Genomic DNA, 12,689 nt, shown 5'->3' with positions numbered 1-12,689 from the left:
TATTTGTTTTCATTTTTGTACATATACTCATCCATGTGAGCATGCTTAGTTGGTTCATGTGAGGTATATGTTATTTGAGAAAGTCTAGTAGTTTATGATCTCTCATGTTTAGCTCCAATCTATTAATATGAGTAGCATGTCATGGATGTTTGCTTGCATTGTTTTATTCATAAGTAAGTATGGCATTGTGGTATCCTCCTCTGAATAATTCATTTATATCGACTTGGCACATGCTCACGCATGCATATGACTGAACAAAAAGTCAATTAAGCCTTGATGATCTATATTGCTTCAGAGTTCTTGTATCACTTTTATGCCTCCGTTAATTTATTTTGCCGCAAGCATGATTATGACAGTTACTGCTCTCTTGATTTGTCGCTCCCTAGTCTATTGCTAGCCTCCACCTGTACTGAGCGGGAACGCTGCTCGTGCTTCCAAATACCTGAAAACCAAGTTGTTCCAAAAGTGTCCACCATAAATACCTATGCATGGCATTTTCAAACCATTCCAAGTAAATTCTCATGCGCTACCTTTAAAACCTTCAAAATGCTTCTCAATTTGTGTATATGTTTCATAGCTCATGAGGAAGTATGTGGTGTTTAGCTTTCAACCTTGTCATTTACTTTTGACGGACTCTCATATGGACTAGTGGCACATCCGCTTATCCAATAACTTTGCAAAAAGAGCTGGCAATGGGATTCCCAGTCCCAAATTAATTAACTTAAATAGACACTCCTCCATGGTTTGTGATTGTTGGACGGCACCCGAAGGATTCGGTTAGCCATGGCTTGTGTAAGCAAAGGTTGGGGGGAGTGTCATCATCATAATAAAAATAAAATAAAAAGGCACTCCTTCATGGTATGAGATTGTTGGCAGGCACCCGAGGATTCGGTTAGCCATGGTTTGTGAAAGAGAGGTTGGAAGGAGTGCCACCCAAAAATAAAAATTCATGGGAGCCGCTCTTGAAAGTCCGGTTGGCAAGGTAGTTAGTGTACCCATTACCATTCGTTGACAACAACAAACACCTCTCAAAATGATTCTACTCCTGATTTCAAAAATGAAAAGCTCTAGCGCATGTTAATCCCTGCTTCCCTCTGCGAAGGGTCAATCTTTTACGTCTATGTTGTGTCTCCATTATTTCTTTGAGCACTTTCTTGAGAGCACAACTGTCATTCTTAGTATAATATGCTTGTCTCAAAATATGATTGATTGTGGTATAAGTTTGATGCTTTTATCTTTGACAATCACTACTTCTAGTCTTTCTATGAACTCCAGAGGTGCCCGGGCATTTATGTTTTGCCAATCAAATACAGGCAAGCGAGATACCACTTTATCATACTCTCTTATGAACATTGCAATCTTGCTTATATACATGATTCATGATGCTTATTATTAATTGTTGGTACCTCTTCATGATTGACATAGCTGTTAGATGATCTTATTTGCATGTGTCTCATTATGAACTGCTTAAGTATTAGCCATAGCATGAGAATATATACATCATATGAGCAAATGTGTTCGTGAAAGTTCTTTTATCGCTCAGTTGTTAACTGAATTGCTTGAGGACAAGCAATAAGCTAAGCTTGGGGGAGTTGATACGTCCAAAACGTATCTACTTTCCGAACACTTTTGCTATTGTTTTGCCTCTAATTTGTGTATTTTGGATGCAACTAACACGGACTAACGCTGTTTTCAGAACTGATTCAGTGTCTCGTTTTTGTGCGAGAAATCCAACTTTCGGGAAAATCCTCGGAATTTATGCGAAGGCCCTATTTTCCCGTAAAACCGATGAGCCGTAAGGACAAGTCGGTGGAGGCCCGAGGGCCCCACACCATAGGCGGCGCGGCCCAGGGGGGCCCGCGCGGCCATGTGGTGTGGCCCCCTCGGCCGGCCTCCGACGCCCTCCTTCGGACTATTTATCGGCCTCGACCTAAAAACGCACGGAGGGAAGTCGAAGTCGCCAGAAACCCTCCAGAACGCCGCCACATCGCGAAACTCCGTCGCGGGAGCCAGAAGTCTCCGATTCCGGCACTCCGCCGGACGGGAATTGGAGGAGATCATCGCCGCCATCACCGCCAACGCCTCTACATCAACCAGCCATGTTTCCCCCATCCATGTGTGAGTAATTCCCCCGCTGTAGGCCGAAGGGGATGGTAGGGATTGGATGAGATTGGTCATGTAATAGCATAAGATTGTTAGGGCATAGTGCCTAGTGTCCGTAATTGGTACTTTGATGATATTGTTGCAACTTGTTATGCTTAATGCTTGTCACTAGGGCCCGAGTGCCATGATCTCAGATCTGAACATGTTATTGCTTCATCAAGATATTCATTGTTTATGGTCTTACCTATAAGTTGTATACACATGTCGCTGTCCGGAACCAATGGCCCCGAAGTGACAGAAATCGGGACAACCGGAGGGGATGGTAGCGATGTGAGGATCACATGTGTTCACGGAGTGTTAATGCTTTGCTCCGGTGCTCTATTAAAAGGAGTACCTTAATATCCAGTAGATTCCCTTGAGGCCCGGCTGCCACCGGCTGGTAGGACAAAAGATGTTGTGCAAGTTTCTCATTGCGAGCACGCACGACTATATATGGAACACATGCCTATTGATTGCTTTGTACTTGGACACCGTTTTATTATTATCTGCAAATGCCCTGCTATGATTGTTACATGAGTTTCTCTCATCCATGCAACGCCCGTCATCCGTCCCCGTGCCTACAGTATTTTAATCCTGCTGTTTAATATAATCACTACTGCTGTCTTTGTTACTCTGCTGCTGTTATTTCACTACTCACATCGCTATAAAACTGTTACTACTGATAAACCCTTGCGAGCAAGTCTGTTTCCAGGTGCAGCTGAATTGACAACTCCGCTGTTAAGGCTTCCAAGTGTTCTTTGTCTCCCCTTGTGTCGAATCAATAAATTGGGTTTTACTTCCCTCGAAGACTGTTGCGATCCCCTATACTTGTGGGTCATCAACAACATCGGCTTTCAACGGGGGAAGAGGCAATCGATGGGGTCAAGAGCGGCTGAATCGGCAGGATGGCTGTCTCAGAATTATCTGAGTTCCAAGCCTTTGGTCTGATCTGTGCATCTTCACCAGTATTCTCGCCTTGGCTGAGGCTCGGGGGGCAGATGGCCCGGTAGATGCTCTGTTTTAGAAGCCGACTGAGGCATCATCGGCTGATCCTTCATGGCAACCTTCTTCAAAAATGCTGAGCTCTTGCAGAAGAAGATCATTGGGCCTGGTGGGAAGAAGTTAAAGGGCTTTCTTGAAGACTCCACATTATCCACCAGATCTTAAGGTCGTCAGTTGCAGAATTGAAGGATGGTTTGTAAAGGACCGATGCGTTGCTATCGGCTCATTAAGCATTGGCTAAGGGGACAAATCGGCAAAATCAGTATGAGGGGAAATCAGCTAAATTGGCTCAAAGGAAATCGGCAAAATCAAATTGGGGAAGTCTTCATTGATAAGCAAGATTTCTTACATAAAGAGCTGATTGCGCTTAAAAGGAAGTACTAGGGGATACATTGCCCCGTCTACTACTACTGATCCTATGCTAATGGTCCTATCTATGGGCCGTCGCTACCCTCGTCGTCGCCGTCGTCGCCGTCGCCGCCGATGTCGGCGCTACTCCCGGCGGGCTCGTCGTCGCTGCTCCAGCGGCCGCCGACCGGGCCCTCATTGTCCTCATCCTCCTCGTCAGCGTCGTCGTCGTCGCTGTCGAAGTCACTGAGGTTCCCCGGCCAAGGACAGAAGCGTTTGGCCGGCGGCTCGTCGGAGGAGGTATCGTCTTCCTCCTCCTCCTCCTTCTCCTCCTCCTCCTCGGGAGAGGTGAAGTCGTCGCAGGAGAAGCGATCGTCATCGCTCTCCTCCTCCGTTTCCCCGTCGGCGAGGAAGCGGAGGTCGCTTTCCCCGTCGGTCAAGGACTTGTCATCCTCAGACCAGACGGAGAAGTCATGGCTGGACTCCTCCCCGGCCTCGATGGCGTGGCGGGTGTTGGCCGCGTGAACCTCCTCCGGGTTCGGCTCCGGTGTCGGCTCGCGGGAAGAGGAAGACTGGGTGGAAAGATCCGATGAGGCAGAGGAGGAAGAAGACATGGTGGCGCAGGAGGGCTTTTTGGAGTGCTAATGCGAAGGGGATGCGGAAGTAAACTGTTTGGAGCGGTTAAATAAAAGGGGATATAGTGGAAATTCAATGCCACAAAGAGCTTTCCGAGGAAGTGGTGCCTAAAAGAAATAAAACCGCTGTGTCACGCGGAGAAGTTGAGAAGGCAAGGCATCATGATGAAGGATACTGCGACGGTTCTGCCACGAAATGACCCGACGAAGAAAAAGCAGAGTGATTTTGGAATTATCAATTCCAAAACCAGGGGGGGCATGTGTTATCACCAGAATTTGACCGAGTCAGAGGTGGGCCGCGATCAAGATGGACTTGAAGAATATACATGGAAGAAATACGTGAATCGGCCTTTATATGCAAAGTTTGGGCTAGTTAGCCCATGTATCTGTAACATAGTAGGATACGTGTTGGTTAGTTAGAGTTTGCCTCGTGCACGGTTGGGATTATTCCCACGCTAGAAAGTCTACGGACTATAAATATGTATCTAGGGTTTATGAAATAAACAACAACCAACGTTCACCACAAATCAATCTCGGCGCATCGCCAACTCCTTCGTCTCGAGGGTTTCTTCTGGTAAGCATCATGCTGTCTAGATCGCATCTTGCGATCTAGGCAGCATAAGCCTATTTGTTGTTCATGCGTTGCTCGTACTGAAGCCTTTTTGATGGCGAGCAACGTAGTTATCTTAGATGTGTTAGGGTTAGCATTGTTCTTCGTATCATATGCTATCGTCGTGCAACCCTTATACATCTAGCCGCCCTTACACCTATCTTAGGTGTAAGGGCGGCACCCCGCTTGATCTTTATTTAGTAGATCCGATCCGTTACGGTTGCTCCTTGTTCTTCAAGGATTAGTTTAATATCTGCAATAGTTAGACCTTACAAAGGGTTGGAGGATCCAGCGGCGCGTAGGGTGTCGTTTGCTAGTCCTAGACAGGACGTTCCGAGGATCAACCTCGTGTTGGTTTTTAGGCCCTATCTAGGATCGGCTTACGATCACCGTGCGTGGCCGCGAGGCCCAATCGTGAGTAGGATGATCCGATTATGCGGTGAAAACCCTAAATCGTCGTAGATCGTTTTAGCTTTATCTTGATCAAGCAGGACCACCATATATTCGTGCACCTCGTACGAATCATGGGTGGATCGGCTCTTTGAGCCGATTCACAGGACAACCTGAGAGCCGATCGAGGCTCGTATTTAATGTTTACGTGTATGCCATGCAGGAAACTAAGCGAGGCATCTCCATCACCTTCCTGACCAGGTATAGGTCAGGTGGCACGCCCTTGCACCAGCATCGGACGTGCGTGCCGGAGTTCTTTGCGGGCCGTCGCTCGGAGGGACCAGGGCCAGCCGCAGCCCTAAGTTGTTCCCGGCTCTACTGTGTTGCCCGTCGTTGCTCGCCGGTGGGTTTCTGACCGCAACAGTTACCCACCTCCATGTCGATTGTGCACGCGGTGTACCGGGGGAAGTAGTGGCTCGGGCAGGGCGGGGCGGCAAGGTGGCGCGGCAGCGCCTTCGGCCGTGGGGAGCGAGATCAGGCGGTTCTATCGGTGGCGGCCGGCAGCATAGGTAGCACCGGAGTCGATGACTATGTGGATGGAGGTGCTGGGGTGGGAAACGAGGAAGGAGGAAGTCCAACAAAGAAAACGAGTGTGTGTGTGTCGACTCGTTCAACTGATGCTGAAGGTGTCAAATAGGGACTCCCAAGAGTAACATTGTCACGTGCTCCCTAGAATAGCTAAAAAAAAAGTGATCCCTAGAAAAAGTAATGCTGGAGAACCAACCTGTGGTTGGATGGTTAGGAGGGTAGTGGCACCCCCAGCCCACCAGAGTTTAAATCCCAGATTTGACACTTTGGTGTCTCATAAAGGCGGAATATTTTTCAGTGGGAGGTGACGTTCCCGTCGACAGCGAGGCGCATGTGGTGACTTCGTCAATCTCAAGACCCGCCGGATCAGTTCTTCAATGCAGTAACTTGGAGATGCTCATAGGGGTAGGGTGTGCGTGCGTATGTTCATAGGATGAGTGTTTGCGCGTATGTATAAGCGACTTTGATTGTACTGTGTTTTACAAAAAAAAAAAAAGTAATGCTCATTAACCATAAAAAAAATCTACATGTGTGCTCTAATAAATAAAATTACCTTGCTATGCAGTACATGTGAATATTTTTTGGATTATATCTTTCCATATACTAGTATATGTAACGGAATATGCTAGGAGTATAAATCATATTTCGATCTAGTCAATCCTCCTGATTTAGTCAATGTCTATAATCGTGTGTTACCAAATATGGAATATGGCTTACTCAGCTGACTATATAATACGTAACCGGTGCGAAACAAAACAACGCTTCCACCACATACGAAAACTCACAAATATGATAATTATGTGAAGATCCATGTTGGAATTTTTTAGGTGTTTGCATTTTGCCGCAAACCTTGGTCCTTGGTCATCTTTCTTAGTTGATAGTATTGTAGCTACACACAACTATCATCATCCGGTCGTTCCCCACCTCAATGTCCATAAGAGGTTCAAGAAACAAACTTATCTCTCACTCCAAACATTTTGCGTGCCTTGATCAAAGAAGGAAATCATTCTTCATAACATTTGGTCATTTTGTTTCGTTTCCAAAGATTGCAAACGAAGCATATAAGTTCGATACGCATCTTCTAAAACGTACGGCATAAATTTGTATAATCGAACTGAAATGTGTCTAGTTTGTAGAAATGCAATATTCCGAGAAGTCAACACATTTGACAAGCGCCGACCATCCAACCTAAAAGAACCTGTGAGAGGGGTCCTCTACTTGATCCATGGGTATCCAACAAGTTTCGCAATACGAGATAATATAAGCTGGGTCATATCCAGAACGCCCGCACCTGAAAATGCTCGCCGTAACTAGAAAAGAGGTAGGAGCGATCAGGCTGACGCGCGGTGATAGTGAGCTCGCCGCTCTTGCCATACTCAAGGCTGAACGTGGTCAACCGGATCATGCTCTTGCTGCCGGTGGTAGCGCAACGCCTCCTCCTAAATCTCTCTCGCTCCACGACCTCCACAACGCAGTAGGTACTGTCACCCATGTACACGAGGCTACCATCTCTTAGGTATGAATCGGACAGCCTCTCCGTGCATTTCTTCCACGGCGGCGGCTGCATTTCTGGGCTCCGAGCGGCCGCCGGAGACACGACATCGCATGAGCAGATGTATCCGTCCGGCCGCATGTGTATTCCATAGCGTGGTTCAGGTGCCTTGTGGAGCCCCACCCACGCGTCGAGGCCGCTGTCGTAGTGTGCTTGGCCATAGAAGGGCAGATCCCAGTCGCCATGGCCTCGCCACTCGCCGCTCCCCGCGTCGTAGGAGTAGGTGCGGGACTGCATGTCCTGGCCCAAGTGCTCAGCCTCCGCTACCATATAGATGTCGTGGTCCTTCTCACCCATAGAAACGAACAAGATTCGCCCTCCTACCTCTGCAGGGTGCGCTGCGATCGACTCCATGCGGGAGACGCAAAACGGGAGTGGCGACGGCATGCTGCTCCAAGACCACTGGTCTTCCGCGTCTTCTTCCAGGCAATGCATGCCTCCTCCGTCCCAACGCCCATTCACGACCGTGTACAGCCTGTTCCCGGCAGCCGCAGCGTGCTCCCAACCATACTGCAGCGCCGCCGGGATACCAGGGACGATGGACACCCCGGCCGTCTCCGTGTCGTACACGGTGGTGACGACGCAATCGTCCGGCGACTGGTTTAGCCTCCCCGCGGCGATGATCTTGCTGCCGAGGGCGGCGAAGCTCCAGTGAACATGCTCGTTCGATTGGCGGTGGGCCGGCGCACGGTCGGTCAAATCGCCGCCGTGGGAGCCGTCGTCCAGGTCCAGCTTGTGGATGCTGAACCCCTTCTTCCAGTCGTCGAGCACAAGGTACAGATACTTCCTCTGGCTTTGGTTGGCTGATGTGCAGCCGTAGCGTCTAGCGGAATCAGGTGCCACGGGCTTGGCCGCTGATCGGTCGACATCGCTGCCCGTCTCGTCCTCGGACGATGTGCAACTCCGCGACGTGATCGCATCTGGGCGGCGGCCGAGCTGAGCCACGGAGCGGCTGCCGTGGCAGGGGAGGCGGGAGAGGAGAGGGTGAGGCCGAGCCAGGAATGATCGCAGCATCGTGGCCGCGGTGCACGCGACGGCGGCTGAGCGCGGCAGATTGATTAGCGAACCAGGGTTGAGTATACTGACGACGAGATCAATTTTCCCGGCGGCCGATATGCATCTTCTTGTTTTTGCTTTTTTTTTTTTGAGGGTTATCTTCTTGTTTTTGCTGCTGTGATCGATCCTCCGGTGCGAAACTGCGAATGCCGCGCCAGGGCCTCGCGGATCACAACTCCGTTGCTTTTGGGCCTTCACGACTCGAGGCGGAGCATGGGAAATGGGCCGAAACTGACGTAACTAGGCCGAATGATGGAAAGGCAACGACTGTAAAAGCGAAAACTCTAGGACCTTCGCGAAGGGAAAAGACAACTCGCTCCGCACGCAAAAGTGTCGCGCTGTGGTGCCAGAAAATTCCTGGGAAGTGGTCTCCTTGCTTCACGTGTCGCAAGGGGAAGCAAGCTGGGGATAGGGGAGGAGAGAGAAGACTGAGTTGTGTCAGTTTTCCCTTTTTCTTCTAGATTCGTTTTTTCAAAATAAAATATCTTGAGAACCGTAAGTCCAAATTGCAAACCGTTTTCACTTTTGAGATCCTCGCGTCGAGATCTTCAAAACTAGATCCCATGTTGATAGGTTTGGAGATACTTTTTTTTCGTACTTCCTATAATATTATGATTGTACATGTGGTGTGTACCTAACTGTACTCGTGTTTCAACTGATAAGTACTTCTGTTTTTTAGTGTATGCGGTGCAATTTTTTCCTTTACTCGCTAACTGTACTCGCACGTGCGGGATCGTACCAGACTTACGCTGCTGATCAGACTTGCTCGTGTGCGCCATCGTACTTGCATACATGTACTTGCTCGTGTTCACGATCGTACCGTCGTATGCGCGTTTGTACCTACTGTGCGTGATCAGATTGTACTTGCTCGTGTGTTCAATCAGACTTTCGTGTGTTGTGCGTGATCAGATCTGCTTGTGTGCGCGATTATACTGCCGCACTGATCAGATTATGCACTTGCCCCGTGTGTGTAACTGTACCCGTCTATTGTTTGCAACTATACTCGTGTATTGTACATAACTGTACTCGTGTGTTGTAAGGTACTTATGTTGTATGTGTTGTGTATATGGCTAAGCTGTACTCGTGACTAGCTATGGGAGCTAGCTATACGTAGCACTTATGGGCTGGTCGGGTCGTGCGTATCTGCTTTGGCACATGGACTTGCTCGTGAGCTAGCTACGTACGCGCGTGGCCTTGGACGAGTACGCGCGGGTGCGCGGCGCAAGACGCGAGAGGAGTACGCGCGGATATACGCGCGGCGCGGGACGACGTGCTGCCACGCTTCATTATATGGTGGGTCTAATTTTCTTTCGCGAAGGTCGGTTTCTACGTAGTGGTACCCAAAGACATTGGAGCAGGAGCAGCGTGTGGGCCTCCCTCGTGGTAAATGCCGTCCGATTTTACCGTGCCATGAACTCTCAAAAAACATTACTGTGTGCCATGAACACGTGACAATTAGTGAAACAAGTAACTGCATGAAGCTCCAGTACAAATGCACTCGCTCCATCAAACGGCTAGAACCAACGCGACAAGCATTCAAATTTCGAATACCATGGCCATGGTCCATGGGAGCCAGGCCCCACGACGGCGGCGTGTCGACCACCCACCCCGCTCCCCTCCCGGCGTCCCCCAAGGCCCCAACACAATGCACACCACATGGTCCAGATCGCCGGTGGAAGTTCCACGCACGCACATCCTTCCATCTTCGAAACATTTTGCTTCGACCATCTTGTAGAATGAACTCGCGAACTTGATTTAAAAAAAGGAAGAAGCCAAGCTATCATATTTTCTTTTTCAAAAATAGGCGCGCCATATTTTTTTATTGAAGATACTCTTTGTTCCAAATTAGATGTTACAGACTTATCTATGTTCGCACGTATCTATACACTAAAACACGTCTAAATACATATATATCTAGATAAATTTGCGACAAGTAATTTGGGATAGAGGTGGTATAATTTTAATGTCGAGGCATACCATATTTTTACAGAAGACAAAAGTTTAAGTACAAGGTGACTACAACTCTACGAACAACGAGCGCAGTACGAACACTACGTCAGTCAAATCCGAAGACACACACCACCAACCTACGGCTATGGCGCAAAAGAGAGTAGCCTAAGTAACTAGATGGTCAAAGCCACCAATATACTCTTCTCCCCTAATTCAGAAGCAATGCTAGTATCCACCAACACTGATTACCTTCGAAGATCAATATAGCTTCAATTGAACTTTGCTTGTTGACACACCATTCACCATTGAAGTCCTAAAAGGAGACGATAGGTAGATGGCGAGACTTGGTCGGTCCTGAGGATGGCATCGTCTTCGACAATCTTAGACAACGCCGAGCAACAGAGGAGTGTCACAAAACCTCGAAGGTGTGTCTCTAAACACGAGGATCCCAACATAGAAATGGTGCCAAAGACGACGCCATCGCGCCATTTCAACTCTGAATTTAGGCTTTCGCGGAGAGAAATCTACCAACATAATTGAGAGCGAGAGTGATGCTGACACGCCTCGACAACGCCTCCAAAGAGGCAAACCACACTCACAGGCGTTGTCACCACCAGCATGGACCGGCGACGAGTAAGACTTTTCATCCATATCATCGCACACCTCCGTCCCTGTCCACCGGATTGGGGCAACCTTGTCCAAGTTGGCTCATAGTGTTGCCGCAACACCTTGTAGTCGTAGTCTCCACCACAAACCGCCTAGCCAAGAGCACACCGATCATCTTCCACCTCCGCATGCAGAGAGACAACAACCTTGGTACATAAACCACCTCCTGATGGCGCGTGAAGCACACGTCTGTTGGGAACCCCAAGAGGAAGGTGTGATGCGTACAGCAGCAAGTTTTCCCTCAGTAAGAAACCAAGGTTATCGAACCAGTAGGAGATGAAGGCCACGTGAAGGTTGTTGGTGGAGGAGTGTAGTGCGGCGCAACACCAGGGATTCCGGCGCCAACGTGGAACCTGCACAACACAATCACAATACTTTGTCCCAACTTAACAGTGAGGTTGTCAATCTCACCGGCTTGCTGTAAACAAAGGATTAAACGTATGGTGTGGAGAATGATGTTTGTTTGCAGAGAACAACAAAGAACGGAATTTGCAGTAGATTGTATTTCAGATGTAAAAGAATGGACCGGGGTCCAAGTTCACTAGTGGTGTCTCTCCAATAAGATAGATAGCATGTTGGGTGAACAAATTATAGTTGGGCAATTGACAAATAGAGATGCACATACATATATCATGATGACTACTATAAAATTTAATTAGGGCATTACGACAAAGAACATAGACCGCTATCCAGCATGCATCTATGCCTAAAAAGTCCACCTTCTGGTTAGCATCCGCACCCCTTCCAGTATTAAGTTGCAAACAACAGACAATTGCATTAAGTATGGTGCGTAATGTAATCAACAGAAATATCCTTAGACAAAGCATCGATGTTTTATCCCTAGTGGCAACAGCACATCTACAACCTTAGAACTTTCTCACTTGTCCTGCATTTAATGGAGGCATGAACCCACTATCGAGCATAAATACTCCCTCTTGGAGTTACAAGTATCAACTTGGCCAGAGCCTCTACTAGCAACGGAGAGCATGCAAGAACATAAATAACACATATATGATAGATTGATAATCAACTTGACATAGTATTCAATATTCATCGGACCCCAACAAACGCAACATGTAGCCTTACAAATAAATGATCTTGATCATGATTGGCAGCTCACAAGATCTAAACATGATAGCACAAGAGGAGAAGACAACCATCTAGCTACTGCTATGGACCCATAGTCCAAGGATGAACTACTCACGCATCAGTCCGGAGGCGGGCATGGTGATGTACAGCCATCCGGTGATGATTCCCCTCTCCGGCAGGGTGCCGGAGGCGATCTCCTGAATCCCCCGAGATGGGATTGGCGGCGGCGGCGTCACAGTATGTTTTCTCGTATCGTGGCTCTCGGTGATAGGGTTTTCGCGACAGAGAGAATATATAGGCGAAGGGGCAGAGTCGGGAGAGGCTCGAGGGGCCCACACCCTAGGGCGGCGCGCCCCCCTCCTTGGCCGCGCCGCCAGGTGGTGTGCGGCCACCTCGGCTCTTCTTCGTTTCCTCTTCGGACTTCTGGAAGGCTCCGTGGAAAATAAGACCGTGGGCTTTTGTTTCGTCCAATTCCGAGAATATTTCCTGTGTAGGATTTCTGAAACAAAAAACAGCAAAAAACAGGAACTGGCACTTCGGCATCTGGTTAATAGGTTAGTGCCAGAAAATGCATCAAAGTGATATAAAGTGTATGTAAAACATGTGAGTATTGTCATAAAACTAGCATGGAACATAAGAAATTATAGATACGTTTGAGACG

The sequence above is a fragment of the Lolium perenne genome, chromosome 1 (genome assembly GCF_019359855.2).
Source record: "Lolium perenne isolate Kyuss_39 chromosome 1, Kyuss_2.0, whole genome shotgun sequence".
In the NCBI taxonomy this organism is placed as follows: domain Eukaryota; kingdom Viridiplantae; phylum Streptophyta; class Magnoliopsida; order Poales; family Poaceae; genus Lolium; species Lolium perenne.
Note: the sequence above shows the minus strand (reverse complement) of the source record.